Raw genomic sequence first — 27,389 nt, forward strand, 5'->3', positions numbered from 1 at the left:
CACCAGGAAATTATATTAGGAAACAAAATAAATTTTGAGATACTACAAATATTAGAACAATCAGAAACATATTGGATATAGTGCTATTTTAAACAAGAAATATTAGAACAATCAGAAACATATTGGATACAGTGCTATTTTAAACAAGAAATATTAGAACAATCAGAAACATATTGGATATAGTGCTATTTTAAACAAGAAATATTAGAACAATCAGAAACATATTGGATACAGTGCTATTTTAAACAAGAAATATTAGAACAATCAGAAACATATTGGATACAGTGCTATTTTAAACAAGAAATATTTATTTAATATTTCTTACACATCCGTTGGTGAGAACACCATGCGTTATTTTTGGTTACATATGGTTGTTAACACATGTATGTGTGTCAACAATTTCAAGACATACGACTGGCTGCTCCTAGGTGACAACCAGGTCACCAATGCCATACCCCCAATGAAAAAATACATGATACAAATCGATTAGACTGTGACTTATAGTTAACCTGACATTCATGTGTCTGTGATGCATAAGTCAGCTACAAGTGCAATGGCTGAAAATAACTTTTAGTTGAAAAAGATGTTAAAATTTGCCTAAAACCAGGTTTTTGAAGATATGTAAGAAATAGAATAATACATGCATGTCCATCAGATACCATTTATCTCACAACTCATTGTGAGATCAATGATATCTAATGGCCATTCATGTATTATTCTCTATATATGTAATTGTAGTCATTACAAAGGTGCAAATTAGACAGAAAACTATTTTTAAACTATATTACATGTAAGAGAATATATTAATTAAGAAAAGAAAAGAAAAGACAAAAATCAATCACTCTATATACATGTATATATTATCAGATGGTTACAATAATGAAATAAGATTTTTGTCATTATTAATTATGCTAAAACACACTGATAAAAAATGTTGGTTGTGTGACTAATGAGACTTGTGAGGACATGTGACAAATCAGCCAGGTTAAAACACTTAGCTAGTTCGCCATGTTCAATTCCCCACAGGGACAACATCACTTAATTTGATTTAAAAGTGGAAACCAATCAAATCAAACCCTCTTATTAACATGCATGGAAGCCTCACCCGAAGGAAAAACATTACATTATATTTCTCACTGACCCTATTTTATTTCTAGTAATAAAATTATACAACTAGTCTGAACCAGTTAATTTTCATTTTAACTTGTTTTCCAATTAAGGTTCAAGCATGCAGTTCTGGACACACACCTCAGTTATCTGGTTAGTGGTTAGTTGTTAGTCAGGGTTTCTGCCAGAGGGTAAAATGGGTAAAATGCCATGCCCAAAAAATATTATTTGGGTATGGCACAATACCCGCCATAATTAGCAGATGTGGGTTTTTTAGTTGACCTTTTGACAAAATGTATGATTCTTATCATTACTGTATGATTAATGTTGGCTTTAAATGATTATAAAACTATTATTTTCATACGTGCAGCAGGATGACTCTTTCAGGAAGGAATATATACAAAACAAAGCGAACAGAGATTATCTATATCACTATATTCCATTAGATTCATCATTTTGTCTTCTGTAGTGCCATACCCAAACGCGTCATATTTAGAACCGACAAGGTGATTGGTTTGTTGGCGTCAAATTGTCCAATAGTAGTGTACGTGAAACCAATGCATGATTATGATTTTTATTTTCCCTGTTATGAGTGCCGGCTGGGGTAATAAAAGATTTTATTACATATACAAGTACATGTATATAAAAGCGAAGTTTGTCTTTCTTGTGAAACGATGGTGATAAATTTGAAACAGTAAAACTATCTTATCAAGCTAACCACACATTCAATCATATTCCCATATTCCCACAGTACACATACATGTATTCTGTATACAATGTACATGTACATATTGGTAAATATATCCCAAGCAGCTTGGGAGGTGGGGGAGTGCTCGGGACAGGCATGCTTTACTATTAGTGGATGTACATCATTTTGATCCTTATTATGACTGTGTGAGTTCTGTATGATGGTTAACACAAGTATATTTACATGAGTCAATCAATTTTTCAGGTTTGAGATGAATGAAGTATTAAATTCATACATAAAATCACTAATCATTAAGAAGGAAACTGTACTACAGAAAACAACAACAATGTATTCTTTATTATGCTCTTTTCCAAAGACACTGGTTGGAATGAAGTAAACAAATCAAAGTCCAACGAGGACAATTGATCCTGCAATGTCTCGCACCTCAGGCAAGTACTCTACCATGAACTACATCAACCACATTAAACAATTTTTTGTTGTTAAAGAAATCTACTCAAAATCGCATAAAAAAGAGAGAATTAATTAACACTCTATTCAAATTGCATGCACATGTATACAATGTAATAGGAAATACAATAAAAGTGACCCATCACAATATAAAAGCACAAAGAATACTGTGATATTAAAAAAAAAGTAATTAACTATTTGTAAGAATATGTAACACGTATTTCCTCAGTCTTCTCCAGGGCTGATGACATGAAATATAAGCTTACAGAAAATGGCTTGGATCAAACAGGCAGAAGAAAAACCATTTCAAATGTAGCCATGCTTAAAAACAACTATAAATCAATCTGACATTTTATAGAGATGTATAAAAACATGAATAAGGATTTAATTATTCCTTATTGCGTACATTTTTAAAGTGAAAGAAAAGATAATTCATTTCAATTATGGCCAAGAAGAAGATAAAATATTTATGGTTTGGAAGAATTTTGTAAGAAGAAAAATCATAGCTGAACAGAAGAAATATAATTGGAATGAAGAAGAAATAAATAGTTTTAAAAAAAAAGGGGAAAAAAAAGAAAAATAATACAGTACATGTAATTATGGCAGAAAAAACCCAGGGGGGGGGGGGGGGTGGGTTAATTTATTTATTAGTCAGAATCCAGATACAAATTGCTAACCAAGGTCAATGTTTATTAGTCAGTAATAGCTATAACCAGGACTACAAAGGTAGCTCTGGATTCATTAGCAAACAAATTCACCAAATTATCCATTAAATTAAAAAAATTGCAGAATCCTAGTTATTTTCTAACAAAATATCAATTATCCAATGAATTTATTTCGCCAAATTAAAATAAAATTATCCATTTGTTCTTAAAGTTTGCAATTAGCGAATTTGGTGAAAGAAAGAAAGGAAATGTTTTATTTAATGATGCACTCAATACATTTTATTTATGGTTATATGGCGTCAGACATATGGTTAAGAACCACACAGATATTGAGGGAGGAAACCTGCTGTCGCCACTTTATAGGCTACTCTTTTCAATTAGCAGCAAGGGATCTTTCATATGCACCATCCCATAGATAGGATAACACATACCACGGCCTTTGATATACCAGTCGTGGTGCACTGGCTGGAGCGAGAAATAGCCCAATGGGCCCACCAACAGGGATCGATCCTAGACCGACCGCGCATCAAGCGAACATTTTACCACTGGGCCGAATTTTGCAAGTGTCAGAGCCACATATAACAAAACGCATTGCGTTTCAGGTTGGCCTAATCCCCGGAATAGCTGTATGCAGTTGAAGGGATATGCTGGTGATTCAATAAAGCTGTGATGTATGTAACAAGTGCCTGCTCGGAGAAGACTGAGTTGTGTTGGGATGTGACATATTGATCACAGGTCTCACCAAGATGAAGCCAATTCCAAACATTACTGCTGTGTGGCCAGGCTCGGGACAATGTCTTCAATGACCACTTGACCAGCTTGAGGGTTTTCCCTCACAGCAAATCACTTTTATCTCTGCAAGCCTGCAGGCAATTGGGAAACAAATGTTTAAACATAATATGAATAAAACATCATGTACATGTGTATGCATGGACACGTGTAAATATTCTCACATGTACACATACATGTATATATGAACATGTTATTTAATGAGATGTCTAAATGCATTCAAGAAGAAAAGAATATTTGCTACAGCATAGTGATTAATTAATCATCAGCTAACAGGGCTAGCTCTGGGTAAGCAAAACATTTCGGCTAATTGTCTAATAAACTTTAAAAATTGCAGAAATCAACTTTTATTTTCTAAAAAATGTCCATTATTACTGCTTTCAAAATTCGCTATTGGTGAATTTGGCAAGTACCAGAGCTAGCCCTGAGCTAATGATGTCAACATTTGTTAATTCTGAGATGTAATCTTCAAGGAAACCTACTTTTTTTCCATTAGCAACTATACATACACATGTATCGTTCATATGGACTTTCTCCACAAACAGGACATGACATACCATGGCCTTTGATATTCCAGTCAAAGGGCTTTAGATCAAATTAATTTTTGCATTAATGTAAACTGCTTAAATACAGCTCCTGAAGGTAAAACACTTGTAGCAAAACAATAGATATTATATTCAACATATTGAGCTTTTTAAAAACATTTATTGTCAGGGATACATCATTTTATTCTGCTAACATGCAACATAACGTACAACAAGAGTGCATAAAAACAAATAAACCATGCTCTGAGGAAACTGTACCAAATGTGTCATTTGTTTATATATATAATTATCAATGTATATATACATGTACAGGTATAATTCTGTGACTTGTATTTGTACATGTAAAAACCTTTTCAAATGTCCACTCTAGTAAGCAGCAACCTGTTTGGAGAAGCTACGGGACTAATACTATAGTCTCAAAGAACCTAATTGTATGCAACACAGTTGGATGCAGTGCAGCTACAAAAATTAAAATACACTATTTTCAATAAGCCGGACTGCACACATTCAGTGTGATGCTCGGACTCAAAATAGAGACATAGCCCAGTGGTAAAGCGCTCGTTTGATGCGTGGTCGGTTTAGGATCGATTCTCGCTCCAGCCAGTGCACCACGACTGGTACACAAATGCTGTGGTATGTGCTGTCCTGTCTATGGGATGATGCATATAAAAGATCTCATGCTGCTAATCGAAAATAGCCCATGAAGTGGCAACAGCAGGTTTCCTCCCTCATTATCTGTGTGGTCCTCAACCATGTCAGACGCCATATAGCCATAAATAAAATGCCTTGAGTGCATCGTTAAATAAAACATTTCCTTCCTTCCTGACTCGAAATAGTGTATTTTAATTTTTGTAGCTGCACCACACATGCCATGTCGCATCCAACGTGAATGAGTCCTTAAAAACAAAACAAAAGCTCAGCCAGATATAAAAAAATTTAAAAATTTCCTAGATTTGTTTTTATATCTCATGTGCAACCAAAAGAAACCAATTAAATCATTTGTAATGTTAGCATTGTCTAATACTGCTGAATATATACCAGGTTTGACTGAATGTAAATTATTTAACAATAATATACATACAAACATGTCCATATAATGTTGTAGTCTCATAATTCTGGAGGAAAATTAAATGATTGTTGGTTGGACACTGAACATACCTAAGTATTATATTTTTTTGGTATTAAAATACATAACTAAAATATTTTACTATTATATAGGCCTATATGTGAATATTACACAAAACAGGTGCAATGCCAGATATAGTTAAGTCATGTATTTAAAAAAAAAAAAAAAAAAAACCTTGTAATGTCACAAATAATTTTGTTTAAACTTATAACATTACAAAAATAATATGTTTTTGTTTGTTACTCAACACTACCACACCAACTGCCTAGTTGATTGATGATGGTGAAATCTAGGTAAACAAGTCATTGATTGATTGATTAAAGTAGTTTGGTCATTCAGAATCGTAATACTTAGGCCGTACCTACAAAACAGAGTCAATAAAATACACATACGGTAGTACTAATACCACCAGTATTGCCAAAATTCTGGTTTCTCTATAAACATATCAGTGTTGAATTTAAGGAATATCTATAGGGCAACAAAGGGCTCACATTTAGGTTGCGCATCAAAGAATTAGGTTGAGCAAATATTTTTTCTTGAAAAGTAAAAAAAAAAGAAGCAATAGCTACATGTATAGTATATAGTTTAAAATTATTAGCATTCATACATGTGTATATATCCTATATGCATGACATGGTCATAATTTTTTCTATTTCTTGTTTTCAATGAATATACATGTAAAAAAAAAAAAAATTAAAAAGAAAAGCCTATATAGAATATCAATTAACTTCTATCTTATTTTTTTCTTGAATATTATGTAATATTTAGATCTGTTCTTTAGGTTTAATCAAAGATTCTTCTGTAGCTTTCCGTAAACATTTAATGAATTTGGTTTTATAGTTTGACCAAGGTCCATTATTCTACTTCACGCAGTTCCAAACAAACCGACTATTGATCAAAAGGATGATCTAGTGAGCGCTGTAACAAATTTACTCTTGATACGAGGTTAACAGCCAACATGGCCACAGGCAATGAACCACCTAATTATTTTTAGGCTACAGCCAAGCAGTTAATGAGTTCAGTGGTCACACAACAGACTCACAGACGTTAACATACCATAGAGCACTGCCCACATGGTTTTTTAACATAATACATCATCATACATGCCCGTCTTGAACCTTTTTCCTGGGGGTGGAACACTAAGGATGTGCCAGAGACAGTTGTGCTTGAACCTTTGGTGGATGTAATCCATTTGTCAAATCGTTGATTGATCAGTACACGTATATGTTTTAACCTGGAGGCAGACCTGTTTATACTGGAATCTATACAAGTGTTTAAATTCAATTTATATAAAGCTGTTACATTCATGGCTCCACATACATACACTGTATGTTAATGCTTGTCGGGGAAAACACTAGTGGATTTGAGTGTGAGACAAGTAAACTGTTCCAACAACGTCTGCGATCATACAAGTCAACTAAAAATACAATATGTTAACAAAATGATAATTTATTCATGATTCTGTTGTGATGTCCGAGAGTTTTGTTTCAATTGGGTGGATGTTTTGCTGCCTCTCAATTAAGATCCTACTTACACATTGCTCAACTCTTCTATCTTCAGTATTGCCATACATACTGCATGTACTGCGGAATGAGTTGTATGTAAAAAAAACAACCCACCACTGGTTGTATTTAAGATATGGGATGTATTTACGAAGACTGTTGTCTTAAAAGCAGGTGTTTAAGCATTGCAAATGTATGTAGTTACACGTGTGTAAGACAACAGGCTTTGTAAATCTGGCCAAGTTCATTTAATAAATTATTACTATTGTCAATTTGTTGTTTATTGAGTTCAGAACCCTTCTAAAGTAGAAATACACAAAAGCAAACTGATGAATAACATGACGCAAGTTCATTAATGATTGAACCCTGAACATGTCAAGTTACAATGCAGATGTTTTATTTAACACCAAAGAATCCAGGAAGCTTTGTTACTGGAGTGATAGTTTAACATTGGCTGTGGTCACTGTTGTCATATTGTGTCGGTTGAAAAGATGATCGGATCCAGTTTTTTTAACACTTTACTGTGCCACATATTTTATTGGGACAACGGGGCTGCATTCAGCCAGACTGAACTGAAAAAGGTCTGCTAGAATGGTTTATGCACTTCACGTTAAACCAAATGGCAAAGTCGTGAAAGTTAGCGAAATGTTAGTTGGCTGAACTTGGGGTAGGTTAACAGCATGGTTCACTTTTTACAGGTTTGATTCAAGTCAGTGACATGGACGGTTGAAGTTGCCTCATATCTGACAACAAATTTGTTGTCCTACCAGCATACTTAACCTCACCCTCGAACAAGATGCATAACACTACATTCTTTTAATTTTCTCCCGTTTTAATACTTTTCTTGATGCTAAAATAACTTCATATTGATTTTTGCATTTCTATTTTTTACTTTTTGAAACAAGCATTATACTGCTAAACCAATACATGTCCCCTACCAAACCCAACAATTTTTGCTCAAGACCTGAATTTTTTTGTGGAAAACAAATTTTCATATCTCCTAAGACCAAGGGCCATAACTCCATCAAAAATAGGTAATTTGCAATGAAAGTCAAACTTGATCTGTAACAGTACATTATAAAGCTATACACATAATTTCACGTCAATATCTCAAGGTCTTCTTATAAATAAAAAAACCATCCGGAAAACTACATGTGGGATGGACGGACAGATAGAAGGACGGAAATGAAATCTATAGTCACCTCTGGTTGGACTGGTACAAAAAATCCTATAAGAGAATGAGTAGTATGTGCTATCCTGTCTGTGGGATGGTGCTTATAAAAGATCCTTTGCTACTAATGGGAAAAATGTATCAGGTTTCCTCTCTAAGACTATACATCAAAATGACCAAATATTTCACATTCAATAGCCGATGAGTAATAAATGTGCTCTAGTGGTGTCATTGAACAAAACAAACTTTAAGCTCTGGCAGGTTATTGGATGATTTGATCATGAATACAATCACATTAGATAATACTGGTTTTATATGTGTGTATATATATATATATATATATATATATATATATATATATATATATATATGAAGAGTTCAGGCGCAAAACACGATATACACCATTTTCTTTCTTTTTTTAGTTAAAGCCATTATTGTATGTCAGTAAGGGCTAATTGTCGTCCCACTGATTGGGTAAATCCCAGATTTTTTCATCAAAACGCGATATACACCAATTAAAAAGTCATTTGAATGAAAATGAAAAATGGATATATCGCGTTTTGCGCCTAAACTCTTCATATATATATATATATATATATATATATATATATATATATATATATATATATATATATATATATGTATATTACACACAGACATGTAACAACAATTTAACAAAAGCCAATATTAGGGGTGTGGGTTGTTGCAGTGAACCCAGCCTGCTCAGTAATGCAAAATTCTATCTATGAATAAACCTGATCTTCAAACAAAACAAATTTTATACATTTGTACAGTTCAGACAAAGGATTAAGGAACATGACCACGCATTAATTGTATACAGTTCACACACAGTGTTCGAAATTTGCATAAATTATTCACCCACATGAATTGCTTAACTTTAAACTTTGTCATATATCCATTAGGAGTATTAAAACAATGCAAACAATTATACACATTGTAGCACAACAAACATGCTACTGAAGGGACTTTTATATCTTCTTCACAGACAGGACAGAACATGTTTGTTTTGTTTTTATTTGCAACTGTTTGTGATCAGTTGACAATTGAGTAACAACTACTATTTAACATTTTAGAATTGTGTAGCAATCTCTGAAATTTGACAGTGATTCACAACACAATACTGAACTAAAGGTTCCCTGTCAGGGTCTTCAAAGACATTCACCTAGTGGCAGCATCATCCCAGTATAATATGCATGATACATGCATGACTGCCAGATCTGAGCAACAACATCTAAACATTCCCATGCTATTCATCTGTAGGTTAGATCTAGTCTAATATAGTAAAATATGACTTGTATTTACATTTAGAGCACAGCTGGATTTCTAGTCCAATGGGAGCTTCATATTTGGTCACGTGAAGTACATTTATATCCCGATAAAGTACTTCAGACATTCACTTTATAAGCGGTATAGCACGTGCAGTCATAACGATTTTGGCTCTGCTCTAAGACAGTTAGAGGACGAGTAACAATACTTTATCGGCGTATAAAGGTAAGTGTCGCACGAGAAAACGCTCGGCTAATGCCTCGCCTTTGTCTCGTGCGACACTACCTTTATACGCCGATAAAGTATTGTTACTCATCCTCTAACTATTACGTAGCAGTCACCTATCTGAAAAGACCATGTTTTAATGACCCCTTTAATCAGAGCAGGTTTAAGGACCCGCTGGGCCTGTAGCACAAATAACAGCAGGGCCCACTTCCCCGGAGATGTATTTTGCAACCCCTTTGGGGAGAGGGAAAAAATGGCGGGGGGGGGGGGGGGGGGGGGGGGGGGGGGCACATGCTACTAGGATAAACTGGCTCTGCCTTTAGTGGTTGTTGAACTGAAAATGTACATTATATCATAGATGGTCAAGACAACTTGAGTTAAGCAGCAACCTAAGAATATTAAAGATGTCAAACATTTGGTAATTTTGATATATAATCTTAAAGTGAACAAAAACAAGCACAAGAAACAGATCAAAGGGTCCACTGATGGGGATCGATCCAAGACTGACCATCATCAGGGTTATGGCCCGCCCTAGAGTGAAGAGATGCCACTACTAGTAGTAATACATGTCATTTGATATGTTTGCTGTCAAATTCAGATTGATTCAGGGAAATGGCAGATATAATAATGGACTACTACTTGTAATGCATAGGAATCTAAAACACAAATGCCAAAGTAATATATAATTTAGCTGAAGCAAAATACTTTTGCCTGAACATTTATTATATTTATGCTGAGGCAGTTTCCTGGAGAAATAAAAGGACTACATCTGGCAGGCTTTAGTGTGAATCTGAAGTAGGAAAACCTAGTTTTACTATGAAGTTCATTTACCGACTTAGTACATCAAAGGGCAAGAACAGCTGTTTTTAACCAATATGTAAGAAAATCATTAAGGACCACAATATAACAGACACAAACTGCTGGTGTGAGTCATAAACCTGTACATGCATGCCTGGCCAAGCTAGTGTGGTGATCACTGTAATTATTCTCTCACACAAGGAAACAAGTTTAGCGCCATCTAATCTACGTTATAGCTGTGCAAACACACGACAAGATAAAAGGATAATAATATATTCCACCACCATTAGTACGCTGTTATGTCTCATTACATTTTAAATGTACTTGCTAGAAGAGTTTATTACATTCCCATTTAACATTATTATATAGTAATAAAGATCTTTTTTGGACCATCTAATTATTAGTTTGTTGTGTTCATCATTGTCATACGTTTATATTTCTTCAGTAAACCCCTTTTAAAACTTAAAAGGACATTTATTTATTTATTACTTATTTAAAATTTATTTTAAAAAAATACATCCACCAAAAAATATCACATCCTGCTCTAGTTTGCCGTTATGAATTTCGGGAATAGAAAGGTTGAGGTTTTTTTCATTTCAACAAGTTAAGGAAGATCAAGCAATGATCTTAACATGTTGAGTTTGCTGTTGTTTTTGTTAAAGCTGTAATAAGGCCAAAGTTTCAAAATTTACGCAGAAATGCAGTTTTTTCTTCTTCTTTTTTCTGAAACGCATGGATTAGACAGAAAAGGTGGGTATATAATATATATACACACACGTGTGTTTAATCGTAGAAATATTTTATTAGTTGAGAACATCTTACAATGCAGCAAACTCAGGAATGTTCCTTTAAGTACATATTTCAACTCAAAACCTGGGACATGTTAAACTTTAATTTAATTTTTTAAACCAATGCTTCAGAAGCTGTTAATAACATTATTGAAATAATAAGACCTAGCTGCACTCCGAACTGACAACAAACCTGTTGTGCCTAAATTAGTGAGATCTAAAGCCATGCTGGGATCTCCATCATTTTTGTTTATGCAGTATGCAAATACATATCAGTAGAAAACCAGTTAAGAATCAGTGAATACCAAATAAATTTTGTATATATCCAAACATTCCAGCATGTGTATAACACATGAAAAGTTTGACCCAAAAAAATGATACAAAGGATTTTATCTGATTTGTGACCTATAAAATGCATCATTAATGAATAGTAATTAAAACAGCAGAGAGGAAAATGATATATGTACATTTTTTATTTAAAATAAAATGATATATTTATTACTTGAAATGTAGTGTTCATATATTTAAAATTCATTTTTAAACTTGACATTTAAGAAATGGGTGTCCTTGCACCACTTCTCCCTAAATCTCATTACTTCTTCTTAGGCAACATTTTTTTTTCAAAATCTTTTAATGTTTTTAAATTGTGCAGCAATCTTTAAAACTTGAGCAGCAAATCGTAATACGATACTAAATAAAATGTTTCCTGCTCTCTAACTGATTTCGAGGGATAAGTGACTTCCCCCCTCCCCCACCCCCCACTTTGTCTGTCTAGTTTGAACTGTGATGTCTATTTACATGATTGCAATCGTGAATTCTCAGTTAAGAGTAGGAAGCAAACAGTCATGAACCATTTTGAATGCTTGCCAGCCTTAATGCACTTGCAGTCCTGCTAATAAATTTCAGTAAACTAGTAAATTCTAATATGGAAGATTTGGAAATTGCCAGCAGAATTGCATTTCATCTGCTCTACATTCATTCTTTAAAGTTTTCCAGAACAGATGCATTTATAAAAGTCCAGCTGGAATACTGCACAGGCCTCATGGCAAATTTGTAACACTACAGATCAGTCATTGATCTATAAGCACACATTAATCTGAGTCGATGTTCAGTAAATAGATGCTTGAATATTTCAAGACAATGTAAACATCAATGTATGTGCAATACACAATTGTATATATATGCATATGTAGATTAATGAACCTTTTACAAAATCAGTATTCGATTGTCAAGATATTATAAAGAATTCTATTAACAAGATACATGTAATTATCCACATCCACAGGGAAATATAACTAGTATGACACACTTTTTTTATCATAATGATTTCACATGCACAACAAATGATGTAATTTTGGGATGTGATGTCATAACTGAATGCAGATTCCCCAGTTTTATCTCTGCATAATTGCTTACCAAAATGACGTCATTTCATCGTCTCCTAATTACGGTCAAGATGTCTTGACATGGTCCTTGTTACTCATAAAATAATATTATGGATAATGTGGATAATAAAGACATTATTACCCTCACATGTGAATTATACTGATTTTACAAAACCTGTGTCAGGATTCATGTATTACTCTCACTCTAGCTCCGGCAATACGAGAAAGCCGACACTCGTTTTGTAAAATCAGTACAACACAGAAGCTTGTGTAATAATCTCTATTTATGTTACAAAACCAACTCACCCGTCAGGTGTTGCCATACTTGCTTCATACTCGCCATGTACATGTATGTACACTAATACTAATTCATCAACCCCTTTGTTGGTGACTTTAAGTCCAGTTATCAAATTACCACTCTGCACAGTATCCTCAAATGAATGACAAGTATTTTTCAAATAGTATTACACATGTATTTCAGAATTCATGTATACAACATTTTCAATACTTGCAGTGGTATATAATCCTGTTTTCTGATGAAAGATTTGAACGAAAAAAATAAGCTTCTAGTAATATTAAGTTGCACACTGTCTTCATAAATGGATGTCCACAGAAAACACAAAACATGGTGCTTGATAGTGACAATGAAAGATAGAGAGTTTCAAATGAAATCAACTCTCAAGTCCTGAGCAGAAAATATCAATAAACAAACATTATGTCTTCCAAACATGCTGAGCTGTGACAACAGTGGACTACTTGAAGCCTTCACCAATTCACACCTTTAAAAGGTTCAAGTGAAATTTAACAGTTTGCTTTCAAATGCTATTCAGATGTCACATTAGTGTGAACCAATAACTGAGTTCACAATGTACAAAATTAAAACCATGAAAATTATATAAGTCCAACAAAATGCTATTTAATCATCACTGCTGACAAGTCCAACAATATAGATGATCCATGCACGTACATGTCAGGATCATTAAGATGACCAAAGATTTCAACTACAGAAGAACAGATCCAGTTACATACATGTATTTTGCTTTCAAAGAATCTTCAATTTTCACTAACGATTCATCACTTTATAGATAGATTAACAAAGTATTAACAACAAAAAATCCTCAATGGTAGTAATAATTAGAATGCACAAAAATATTTTTTTTCATTCCTCAAAACAAAAGCTACTGTCCGAAGAAAAAATAAGAAGATGCTAATGTTCAGCACTTGCACTTGAATGAGGTATCCATATCATGAAAAATAAACTGTTTACACTCTGCTTCATCAGCGTGGTGCTCTCTGGGTGTCATTAAGGACAGGGAAAGACATGACAGATCCATTGTTCCAGCACACAGTGTCCCGTGTCAGCAAAAACATGGCCCCCATTCAACAGTTAACCTCTTTAGTGGCTCCGCTCTGATCTCTGTCAATGCCAAAAACTTTTACTGCTTATCACTTTGGGGATCCTGTTGCACCAATATGAGTTTTCCATCCCAGCACCTTTTGCTTAAGTTTTGTTTCAGAAAACTTGTTACCAGCTGCTGGCACTGCATGTATGCTTCATGCAGATCTACACACGTCTATATACACGTACCTACAGACTGCAACTGGCTATTTCACAATTACTGAGGAAGTCTGTCGACATATTTTAAATTTAACCATCGGTACTGATGACCAATTAACAGAATAAAATTAATTTGTACTATATATCATATAGATCTACATAAATGATATTTACATGTTCTCTGTACAATGCGGATTAAGGACATCTAAGATTCAGTAACTTTCACTTTTTAAGTAAATACAGACTATAAATATAAAGCAAGTAACAAGTCACGACAGTGCCATAATTATTAGACCTGAGCAAAAAAGTACACAAGTAACAGGAAAACTTTAGAAACTTTGCCAAGCACGTAAGTACTGTACATAATTATGTTCATACAATGCACACATGTATACATGTATGTAATGTTTTGACAGACAAAACACATCTATAGGCTACTTGTCGAATATAGATACATGTACATTGTAGGTGTGGGTGTGTGGGTGGTTGTTGTATTTCTTTGGATAAACACTATTACTAATTTATAAATAAAAATTGTTTCTAGCACTGAACAATGTTAGTAATTAGAATATCATTTACATGTACTAAATATAGTAAGAAAACAGGGTTCATACTATACATATGTAGTACTTACTAGTGATCAGGTCTATAGAGTTACAATGTCATGGGCAATTCCATGAGTCAAGGGACATAGAGGAAAAATTAAATTTCATTATTTCATTATACAATGGGTCAAAATTAATTCACAAGGGACATGAGAGGAAAAATTAATATACCCAATTTGCAGAAAAACTAAAAACATTTGGTCACACAGACATCTTTTCCTGATGCTTGTGACATCAACACATAATTTATAATGTCAGTCACATCACTTTAAAGAATACAGGCATTTAAAATATTTTATGAAAATAGTTTGCCAAAAATTATGATTTGAAACAATGTGCTCGGTCAGCGTAACTACTGTCACAAAAAATATGAATTGTTTATGTGAGAAGAAAATCTGATTTATCCAGGATTTTTTGCCATGGTCACATGTCTGATGGAATTGGGAAAATTAGTGCCAGTAAGTTATTATTGGAATATTTTTTCAGGCTTCTGTTAAATTAATTTATTACAACAGACATAATTAAATATATATATATTGGGAATTTTTAACCTAGAAATTGGGAATTTTCAGTGGCACTTTCTTTTGGGAAGAGGCCTTTGTTCGGACCCACAGAAGGCCTGGATAAATGCCTGATAATCATGTCCTCTGTAATTCTCTTAGTCTTACCACTAGTCAAGATAAAGATAATAAATATGTTAATCAGTTCTGAAATCACATGATTTCAATTTGAGAGAAGAAAGGAAAATGTAACATCTGTCACAGGAAAAAGTAGTCCATAAGTCTGTCACATATTACATATTCTGTAAGTAAGTCAGAAAAAGTCTTCATTTAGCAACTTTAATAGGTGGTTTCACTATTTTACACAAAATTATTTTGTACTATAATGGACTATCCTGAGGTTTCTGCCCTAGAAAGACTCGTTTGTTCCCCCAACAAAATAAACACACATCCTTCTTTTTTCTGGGTTTTTTTTTTAAAACACCATCATGTGAAAGAAAGAAAGAAAGAAAGAAATGATTTATTTAACGATGCACTCAACACATTTTATTTATGGTTATATGGTGTCAGACATATGGTAAGGACCACACAGATATTGAGAGAGGAAACCCTGCTGTTGCCACTTCATGGGCTACTCTTTTCAATTAGCAGCAAGGGATCTTTTATATGCACCATCCCACAGACAGGGTGGTACATACCACGGTCAAGGTGCACTGGCTGGAACAAGAAATAGCCCAATGGGCCCACCGACGGGGATCGATCCTACACCGACCGCGCATCGAGCAAGCGTTGTGCCACTGGGCTACGTCCCACTCCTACTATCATGTTTTACATTTAAACCTTTATATGGATAAATACATTTGAAATGAGATTTGGCTGAAATATTTCATATTTCATATGTTCATTGCCAAAAATAATAAATTTGTATGTACAAAATAATTTTAGACAAAAAATTATATAGAGATACATGTAACTACAAAACATTATGACATCCAGAACTATATTGGTTATAGAGATATTTATATTTTAAATATGAACATATAAATAAATTGCAATTTTATTAATGTAAAAATATTTTATGTGCCAAACATTTCTTAAAATGATTACAAATTGAGGATGGTCCCTGTCACTCTTGTTCACTCAAATATAAAGGTATGTATTCAAGAAAAATATAGTGTGTCACAAATTAACCACAGATACTGTTGTGCCAATCTAAGGTGTGACTGGTGGGTTATTGAACACATACATGTATAATGATGAACCCTTTCCGATTCATGATGGAAATCACAAAGGTAAGCACTACCTAAAAATGGCCATTCAAAGATGACACGGTTATCTATGTTAGAAAGAAGATGAAGAAAAAGCTGCCACCACCCATCATGATAAACAAATAGATAACTGGGGTGCCTTATGGGGGAAGGGGGGGGGGGGGGGGGGGGCAGGCGATATTTCCAAATTTTGATTAACCATAGTTTTTGATACATCTATTAATTTTTAACGAATTCATAGATTGTACGACACCAGCAACTACTGTGACATGTAATTACAATGGTAATCTAAAAATACATCTGGATATGACATTGGTAGTCTTGTAACTTATCATTATCGACATAGGGTCTTTTTTCATTTGCAGAGCCTTTTGAAACCATTTTAGGGGACAGTGTTTCTCTTCAACCTGACAGTGTTTCCATGAGCTTACCTTTAAAATAAATGAAGGCTGTTGCATGGCTTTGTATTAAATTGAATGTCTGTTTAAAATTAATCAAAATCAACATCATGATATTCACTATGCATTTAAATGTTTTTATTATCACAGCAGTGGACAATGTACTGCTTTTTATAAACTCAGAACTTCATTTTATGTCAGTGGACAAAATGTAACATCCGTCATGTAACATCCAATACACACAATTGTGTTATAATTTTTCTTATTATACTTTTAGTTTAGAGCTACATTGTAATTGGTAGTCTTCTTTACTCCAAGGGCAAACATTGATTTCTACACAATTTGGAAATGTCAGTTGCTTTTTACTCATGTCCTTTTGTCTGTCACGCACAAATTTCTGATTATACACCAAGCCATAACTATTTCTAAGCATTTTTCTCTGTGGCACCAAATAGACATGACCATTGGCAAGTATCATACACAAGACCAATTTACTGGGTGTACTACTCTAGCTATCAGGTCAGTTGGGATGACATTCAACCTCTCTGAATGTAACGTCCATCACTGTGGAATTGCCCTTATGATGCAAACTCCCCTCCCCACCTCCTGCTTGTGCCATTTTAAATGGCAATGTTTTTAAAACCATGTTGTCATTACCTAATTAAAAATTCCATGAATTTTTAGGGCAGACATTTGAAAATTCCATGACTTTCCAGGATTTCCATGTATGAACCCCCGAAAAACTAAAATTGGTAAGCACAAAGATCGAATTATGTATTCCTGATAAGTAAGGAATTTTAATCCACGTGGAAGTAAAAATGTAAAAATAATTAAATAATAATATGTTTAAATTTGACAGTCTTTATATTTGTTTGCTAGGTTTTTTGTTAGGGGGGGGGAGAGACAGAATGTAAATAATTTTATTTTAGTTTCACACCAGTAAATTTGGCATATATATGGTAATCAAAATCTAAAATGAGTATGTTTTTGTTCAATCATATATGTATTCTGTCTCCACACCAGTTAACAGTCTCAAGATGAAGGACATTTTTAAACTGCCACTACTTGGTGTCTGGCATAGTTATAATGGAAAAAAAAAAAAAAAAAAATTTGTGATCGATTATCTGTTTGCACTAACAATCAGTGATTGATTAATAATTGATTAACTACATAATGTGCTTTGGGGATTTTGAATCTGAGGTTTACCATATATTGCTGTGTATTAGCCGATTTTACGTGAGTATTTAAATACATGTACCAGTCTTAACCATGAGCAAGGGGGCGGGACGTAGCCCAGTGGTAAAAGCGTATGCTTGATGTGTGGTCGGTCTGGGATCGATCCCTGCTGGTGGGCCCATTGGGCTATTTCTCGCTCCAGCAAGTGCACCATGACTGGTATATCAAAGGCCATGGTATGTGTTATCCTGTCTGTGGGATGATGCATATAAAAGATCCCTTGCTCCAATCGAAAAGAGTAGACCATGAAGTGGCGGGTTTTCTCTCTTAATATCTGTGTGGTCCGTAACCATATGTCGCTATATAACCATAAATAAAATGTGTTGAGCGTCATTAAATAAAACATTTCCTTCACCATGAGCAAAATCAAGTTGAGCTGAAGATCACTCTTCTTAGGTGATGTCAGGTGAGCAATCACATAAAGTTTCGAATGAAATTTATCCAAAAAAAGGTGGTCAATTTGTAGTTCTCCTAAAACTTTTCAAGAGGGTGTATTGGGGAGGGAGAGTGATCACTTGCCTTTTCTGGCAAGACTGAATACCATCTTAGGAAGAGGAGTCAACCAATACATAGTCAACAAAACATTTCTAAGAAAATTCAATACAATTATGACATGTACAGAAACATTACACTGGCAAAACGTTAACTGAACATTACGTCTCTATTAAGTCCCATGTACATACCAGTGTCCATTTGTTTGTTTGATAATTAGTCATTACATCATTTGTGACTATTCACTGTCATCTGATATTTTGTCTTTAATTGCAGATTTAGTAACTGGCCTCAGTGGTATCGTGGTTAAGCAATCGGACATAATGCTGGTATGTACTTGGTTCACAGCACGGTACTGGCTCCCACCTAGAGTGAGTTTTAATGACTCGGTGGGTAGGTGTAAGACCACAACTCTCTTTTCTTTCTCACTAACCCACTGTCCTGGACAGACAGCTGAGGTGTGTGCCCAGGACAGTGTGCTTGAACCTTAATTGGATATATTAGCACAAAAATAAGTTGAAATGAAATGTACATTTAATTGGTCAGTCTACAATCAAGGGTGAAGAAAGAAAGAAGTGTTTTATTTAACGACGCACTCAACAGATTTTATTTACGGTTATATGGCGTCAGACATATGGTTAAGGACCACACAGATTTTGAGAGGAAACCCGCTGTCGCCACTACATGGGCTACTCTTCCGATTGGCAGCAAGGGATCTTTTATTTGCGCTTCCCACAGGCAGGATAGCACAAACCATGGCCTTTGTTGAACCAGTTATGGATCACTGGTCGGTGCAAGTGGTTTACACCTACCCATTGAGCCTTGCGGAGCACTCACTCAGGGTTTGGAGTCGGTATCTGGATTAAAAATCCCATGCCTCGACTGGGATCCGAACCCAGTACCTACCAGCCTGTAGACCGATGGCCTGCCACAACGCCACCGAGGACGGTTGTCCAACAATTGAGTGCACTGTTTTATTCAACGGGGCTTAGTGTTAACAAAACGTAAAAATCAGTCTTCCATGACAAACGTTAGCGACAAACCGCTGACTGAACTTACTCCTTGGGGGAAAAAAACAAAAAAAAACCCAAAACCTGTCCCATCTGCGCAGGCGCAACAGACTAAACAGTGAACCAGTCCCAAGTTCAGCCAGCAAACGTTTCGCTAACGTTCGCGAAGTATTTAGTTCCCAACGTGGCCACTTGGTTTACGTTTTCCGCTTGGTCTGGCTGAATGTAGCACCGGTAAATACGACACTACGCGTTTGCCAATAGTACTGCACACGGGCCAATTGTCAGTTTTACAGTGTGTGGCAATAGTAAAATGGTATTAATTTTTTTAACTTCGCGGAAAATTGTAATTCCGTTTCACAATGGGAATTCATGAATTCTGTCCGTTTTCCGCGATTGCGGAAAATCACTGGGTCTACAGCTATTATATATAACGAGCGCAGCCAGTGAATACGCAATACCTAACATGTCAAACTGAAGAAACAAAACATACCTGATTTTTGCGGATGCATCGCAATGTTCTGTAATAATATCCATCCTAGTAAGCCAGCACCAATTATATATTATTTTTCAATACAAAATAAACCACCATTGTCGGAGTGTTTTCTTGGTTAACTGGTATTTTCTTTTCATGGCCCGTACCTGTGGTTCCTGATTGGCAGGTGTATATTTAGACGGTTCCCAGACACTGTGTCTAGACACACTAAAAAGACGTGCCTTTTATGAAGATCACAGGGTATTGTGTGATAACAGCACGGATATACCTCAAATCGTAATGGACATTATCAACTGCCCTGCTTTATTACTGTAAGTAATTCTGTAAAACCCTTGATTAAGTAGACTTTCCCATCTAAAATCACAAAACTGACCAATTATGTCATCCCAAAGAAAAGAAAAGTATCACTTGGGTATCGTGAGTGATTGTTTTTATTCGAACGTGCCCTACCAATAGGCCTAATAGTATGCATTTTTTTTAAAGAAAAATACTATAACTCCATTTCGTTCTATTGATGCAACCTGAAATATATTTAAATAGTTTATTACACTATCAAGTCCTTTATGTTGTTTTACAAGTTAGATTGATGAAAGCGAAGCACCTTGTCATAACTTAAGAGTGTTTGTTTACACTGTGCACAGAGGGGATGGACGGAGCTGACGTCACTTCGCCCCAAGCTATACCACCGGACGTGACAAAAACAAAACAAAATGGCTGCCCCCAGTTAACAGGAATAATCATGTTTTTTTAATAACTCTAAAATTATGTGTTTTTCATTTGTTAAAGTGTTGGTGGTATGCATCTTTCCAACACATAAGGCTCTTGTTTCAGTTGACTCTACCTTTAAAGCAAAAATGGAAGACACAGTATTTTTTTTAATGTGCACCGAGATGAACATTAATAGCAGGGCTAGATCTGCCACTCGTCAAATTCGCCAATTACTAATTTTAGGAACAAATGGCGAATTTTATTTGTAATTTGGCGAAAAAAAATTCATACAATAAATGATTTTTGCTGAAAAATAACTGAGTTTTGCATTTTTGGCGAAATGTTTTGCGCACCCAGAGCTAGCCCTGAATAGATCTATGCAGTTTCAGTGAAATCTGGATAAGGGGAACTATCACTGTCAGTTCCCATCACTCCCCGGAGACTAGCTCAAGAAAAGTAATTCTTAGCTCCCCTTAGCATGTGAATTTATATGGCATAAGTATGATTTCATCTTATAGGATGATAGGGGTCACACTGGAAAGAATTTAGTTTTAGCTAATTTTCTGTATGTCTAAAATCTAGAGTATGTTTTTGGAAAATTATAAAAAGTAGTTAATTTAAACATAATTTTATTAGCCAAATACTAAACGTTGTAGCTACTTTGCACCAAAACTAGCAATTGACTAATCAGGTAATGGGCACTCTGGGTTCCCATAATCGGTTAGGGGAGCAATTAATCACTCTCCTCAATTTTTTTAACATCAAGGTCTGTCAATCAAATGTCATTAATTTAGGGTGTACACTTTATTTTATTTAAAAAAAAAAAATCTTTGGAAACAGACATTGTTATGAACATCAGAGCTAGCTCTGCCACTTGCCAAATTTGTCAACTGCAAATTTTTAAAACAACTGACGAATTTTATTTTAATTTGGCGAAAGAATTTTGTGTAATATGACATTTTTTTTTTGAAAATAACTGTAGATTTCTGCCATTTTAAAATCCAACAGAAATGTTTGGGAAATGTTCTACTCACCCAGAGCTAGCACTGAACATGATAGGTACAAAGTTCTAAAAACCAAGTTTCAATGGTCTAGGACTTAAATCAGTTTGCAAGAAACTGAACTAAATTCAGAAATTTAACACTGCAGCTAACTGCAATAGCAATGGTTTTGGGATTCCATCTCATAATCTTACTCAGATTTGCAGAAGCACAGAAAAGTGTTAAATTCGCAGCCTGCTGACAATGAAAAAAAATGAGAGAAGTGATTAATTGCTTCACTAACTTGAGTATGGGGAGTCATTTAAGACTACCATATTGAGCTCAATATTTCACCATTTTGTTTAAATTCACATGCTAAACATTATTCTTTGAATTAGTCTCAGAGGAGTGATGGAGAGCCAGAATCATAGCTCTCTCCTTCCAGTCCATTTGTGTTAAAAGGGAATCAATTAATAAATAAAGTTAAAATCCTTATAAAAATATATTATTGAGTATCAAACCCACACCAACACAAATAATATAAAAAGGTTTCAGCGGTCTTTACAAATTACCATAAAATTGCATAGTTTTTGTTTTGTTTTGTTATTATACAGACATGAAGACATGCAGTGCCCTATAGATGTATTATAGTTACAGTGGTAATAATGGTCAAACACTGCTGATCGTGCCTTTTGAGTTAGTTAATATGTACATTAATAGGCGATTGTGTATTTTCGTGCTGAAGAACACAAATCTTCCAACACACCTCAGAGTTTTAAACAGGTACATAGTATGACCCCAACATGCACTTTACATAATTTCAAACAATAATTAATGCTAATAGTGGTTCAAATTCAACAAATACTTTACTGTTTTAGTTTAGCATGGAAATAGCCAAGTCCAGTGTTCTCGCTGGCTAAAAATTAAAGGAGAACAGCAACACGACCCCTTACCCTTTCATACAAACAAAAAAACATCTTTGTGGAAATACTAATAAATCCCATATTTTGCTCCTATGTATCTGGTACTGAAAAGTAGATATGATATACAAGCTGCCTCATCTTTCATGTACTATTAGTTAAAACAGAGATAGTGTCAGTCTGATATTCTTGGGTATTAGTTTTGCAGAACCGATAAAAGTTTTAATATTATTTTAATAAAGATTTCAAGATATTTGAAAAATAATAAAGATATTTTTTTAAGTGATTCCTAATGTGGGATAATATGTTTCTGTTCTTTTTATTTCTAACTTCATTGAATGAATCAATCTCATTGAAATCACCAGTTGATAAGAAATAGTTTTGTATTTGTAAAGGGTAGTGTATATATTATTTGGCACTCAAGATAAATGATTTTAATGATAAACACTACCACTTCTTGGTGATATCCCCCAATAAACGAAAAGTTTCTAATATTTTATAAAGAATTGTTGAATACAAGTATATGACAGTAAGTAAAAATCATCAGTTACAGTCAATTAAGTACAAAATATCAGACAAGTTAGTGAGCACAAAAGACTGTTCTGATCATGTGACAAAATAGGTGCCAAATAAGTGTTTTTCAATCTGAGAATTTTTTTTTAATTTGTTGCTCAATTATAACTTTCATTGTGTGTATCATACATGTATACAAATGGATACTGGAATGGGACACAATACAGGTTGTTAAAAATACTGTTAAATTAGGTTGCGGTAAATACTGAAGTTTTCCATCATTTTAAATATTTGTTGTTGTTTTTTTATTTTTTTAATACAATGAATATGTATGCAAATTCAGTACAAGATTGAATTAAATGATTAAAAATACTAAAATTAAATGACACATATAATTCATGTAATCAAACAATTTGTTGTAAATCTAGGTAAAAACAGGGTACATGTAATCAAACAATTTGTTGTAAATCTAGGTAAAAACAGAGTACCCACAGAAGTTTCAAATTAAAATTCCCTGTATTTTGTATAATTCACCATTTGACCTGAGCAGGATAAAGCCAATATCTTAAGACAGTAACCAGTTATTTCTTTTATCCTGCAATCCTACAGGAATAGTCAGAAAATCATTATTTATTCCATTTTTGTGTATGCAAATAGAGTATCGTCAACCTAGCAAGGCTTGTGATGTATGACGTCATACAAGATATATGATGTCATTCTTTGTAAGACGCTAGCTACATTCTGTCACATTCAAAAAATGTTTTTAAACTCCAATTCATAAACAAATATACAAGTTTTGTATTGTTATCACAAAACTAAAATTTATTTGCATTTACTGTACTAAAACAAATGATTAAAAGAGTATGTTTATTGAAAATCTAGTCTGAAATACTCAAGTCGAGTCAGGCTTATGTCACGTGACCTATATTTTTGGTCATTGATCAAAAATATAGAAATTTATCTAGTCATCATATCTTGACAATGAATACAGTGATTGTGGGATAAATATATGTATGTACATCTCATTAATTGTTTTGTTGTTTTTGTCTTCTTGGCGGGTTTCCGGTGTTCCGTTTTGACTTCTAGTGTTTTGGGTCCTATATGTAAATCATATAAACACATTTTCCTTGGTGGTAGGGATGGGACGATTATTTGATATTACAAAAAAGTGTGGTTTTAGGCCCACGGTTCCTATGAACCATGAAGTATTTTGCCCAATCACAGCACTTGATTCCCTTGGACCTAACATGTTTGCATGGGCAATAGATGCCGTTAGATCCTGTGCACACTGAACCTACAAATTTCTTGCCGGGACCATAAAAATTGTAACCTCACAAAATAGGGACTGTAAATGTATGACAGGTTAAACTGCGAGTCACAGACATAAATTTACAATGTTTTGTGAAATTGGCTACAAAACTACAATGTACCGTATACACAAACATTTTCGTGGCTAAAATAATTCGCGATCGGGCTTCCATTTTACATTTTCGTGACTGTATCCCCCAATAATAAAATCAAAATTACCCATATTTCATTTGCCAAACTCTTTTCAATGACGATTTCACGCACACACTTGGACATGTTACCATGCTGTCAGTGAGACATCAATGTTAATATTTGTTATATGTATGTCTGAAAAGACATGTTATTGATGGAACATGCACATGCGAAACAGAAAATTTTAAAATGCAAATATCAGAAGAAATAACTTTTAATTATTGATGGTACCCACAAACTTCCATTCAAGGTTATAAAGAAAACACACAAAACTGAGATTATGTAACAACAGACTTACACCCAACTGTTTGTCACTTTGATCAAATCCACATGACCATGCAGGTTTACAGAACCACGTGACTTTGTGGATAATTTGGCGGTAAAGACAAAGTGCATACGAAACTGGGTATAAATTTAAGAGGTACCTCTGACTGCTTGTCTTTTGTATCCATGAAAAATATACCAAATCAGAAATAAGTATGCGCGTAATTAAATCTGTGGTGCTGTCAACATGTACGTGATTTTCGCTTTATATTTTTGCGTATATGTTATACAAACTACTTTGCACTTTTTTTTCTTTTTTTTTTAAATCTTTGCAAATTTGTTTTTCACTTTCAGAACGAGCAAAAAACTAAAAATAATAACTAGTTAAATAATTCACTATTATATATTATGTGCATGTTATACTTGTGCTTGCTTATTTTTTTTTTTTAAATCAGTGATGCCTTTTTATGTAACTTGTGTTTAGTTAAATAATCAACAGTAGAACTACATATTATGTATCAATTCTGTTCTTTTTCGAGTTATTCCATATTTTAAAACATATATTTTTCATCAAAGATTTGACAATATTAAAATAATACGAAACATTACAGAAATATGTCTTGACTTATATATATTTCTTTTAGACTTCTATTATGTATACATGACACCCGGTACTCCAGAATGTATCTACAGAGTATCCCCGGACCCCCTAGAATTGTCGTCTATAAATTATTTTGCCAATCCTCTGAACTCAAATCCTGGGGACACATTGCCCAATTATCCCAAACCCAACACGCTAAAATGGCATGGTAAAAATGCAATTTTTGTTTTCTAGTCAAGATATAATTTTATAATTACAATTATTTTACAAATGACCATTAAAAAAGTGTCTTGCTCTTAAAATAGTTTATTAAAATGTATATATAATAGCTGGCGTACTTGTAACTACTTGTGCAAAGTATCGTGAATAAACTGAACCACAGACCAAATACCGAAAATAAAAAACCGAACTGTCCCATCCCCATTTGGTAGTACAATCTGATATAGTGACCAGGGGCCTAATTCATTAAACTCTCGCAGCTTTGCGATATTGCAGTACAATGCTAAAAGACTTACGAAGAGGACGCTTTAATGTCTAGCAGAGCCTAAGAGACCTTTGTGAATAAGGCCCCAGATGATTTCTTAATTAGCAATAGTTTTTGAAACATACATTAGAAATCACCAGTAGCTATCACTCAATACCCTCAGTCATGAAAAAGACAAAGGAATACAAAACACCAATTAGATATCTCAGTTTTAATACATTTTTACATGATTTTGTATACATATCCATATATATATACAATATAGGACTCAACAAAATTCCTTGATATTTTTCCAGATTCAATTACACCCAAATAAAATTCCCTGTATTTTCCCCGAATCAGACCAAACTTTCAAATTCCCTGAATGTTTCCTGCAGGGAATTTTTTAAAACCATTTTCCCTGTACCCTGTAAAAATCATGCAAATTAACTTCCAGTTCTTTAACAGTCTAAAATATTATCTCCTGTGGCTATCTCAATATCTGTGCCATCACGTGACATTTTCCACCAATTGATATTTATATACATGTAGGTATATATGGGCCTAATTTATTGAAACCTTGGGCTATTGGAAATTATGGTTGCTTTTACGCTTTACCTACATGTCCATGTAATTAACCTTCTGCAGGCTAGATATCTTGCAACATGTCATGCAAGTTAACACATAGTATACCACATTATGACTGGCACATTCAGTACATTCATATATTCATATTTCCTGCCATTTTGAACATGTAAACTGGCCGGAAATAATAATAGAACCGGAAATTGCTTAATTGAGACTAATTCAGTAATTGTCACTTATTTTTTTATGAAAAATATCTGCGGAGTTTGAACTTGACAACGATAACAGAAACTCTAATTATTTTCAGGAATTGACAGCTGATTGTGACAGCTAATTTGATCATTAATAAATTTGATCCTGTAGTCAAGATTAAAAATAACTTCAATGTACTGTAAATTTTTTAAAACTGATTTCAAGTTATTTGTAAAGACATGTTGTGGTTAACATTTTTTGGAAATGACAGATGGGCTCATATACATGAAGATCAACAGAATTGTCTCCCTTTACAGTGTACACACATTGTGTAAACAATGTGATCATAGTAATGCAATACATAATCGTGTATCTAGCTTTCTCTCGTGTGCAAAGTATTACTTATCACGTATTTCGGGTAAATAAGGAAATGATATATCCCACGAAGGCCACTAAATGTAGACTGGGGCAAGGTTAGTCATTTGCGTCACTATATTTTGATGAGTCGGTTTCGGGGACAGGGGAGAACGACAACAGGTGAGCCTGGTCGCTGTAA

At 34.1% G+C, this 27,389-nt stretch overlaps 2 protein-coding genes across 5 annotated transcripts in view; one reads left to right on the plus strand and one right to left on the minus strand.

Moving 5' to 3' along the window:
* The window catches only part of LOC121381869 (tyrosine-protein phosphatase non-receptor type 4-like), a 159,381-nt gene that overhangs the window by 131,826 nt on the left and 166 nt on the right, over window positions 1–27,389 (minus strand). The gene's annotated exons all lie outside the window — the stretch shown is intronic.
* The window catches only part of LOC121381671 (natural resistance-associated macrophage protein 2-like), a 63,432-nt gene that overhangs the window by 9,547 nt on the left and 26,496 nt on the right, over window positions 1–27,389 (plus strand). The gene's annotated exons all lie outside the window — the stretch shown is intronic.

The sequence above is a fragment of the Gigantopelta aegis genome, chromosome 9, assembly GCF_016097555.1.
Source record: "Gigantopelta aegis isolate Gae_Host chromosome 9, Gae_host_genome, whole genome shotgun sequence".
NCBI lineage: Eukaryota > Metazoa > Mollusca > Gastropoda > Neomphalida > Peltospiridae > Gigantopelta > Gigantopelta aegis.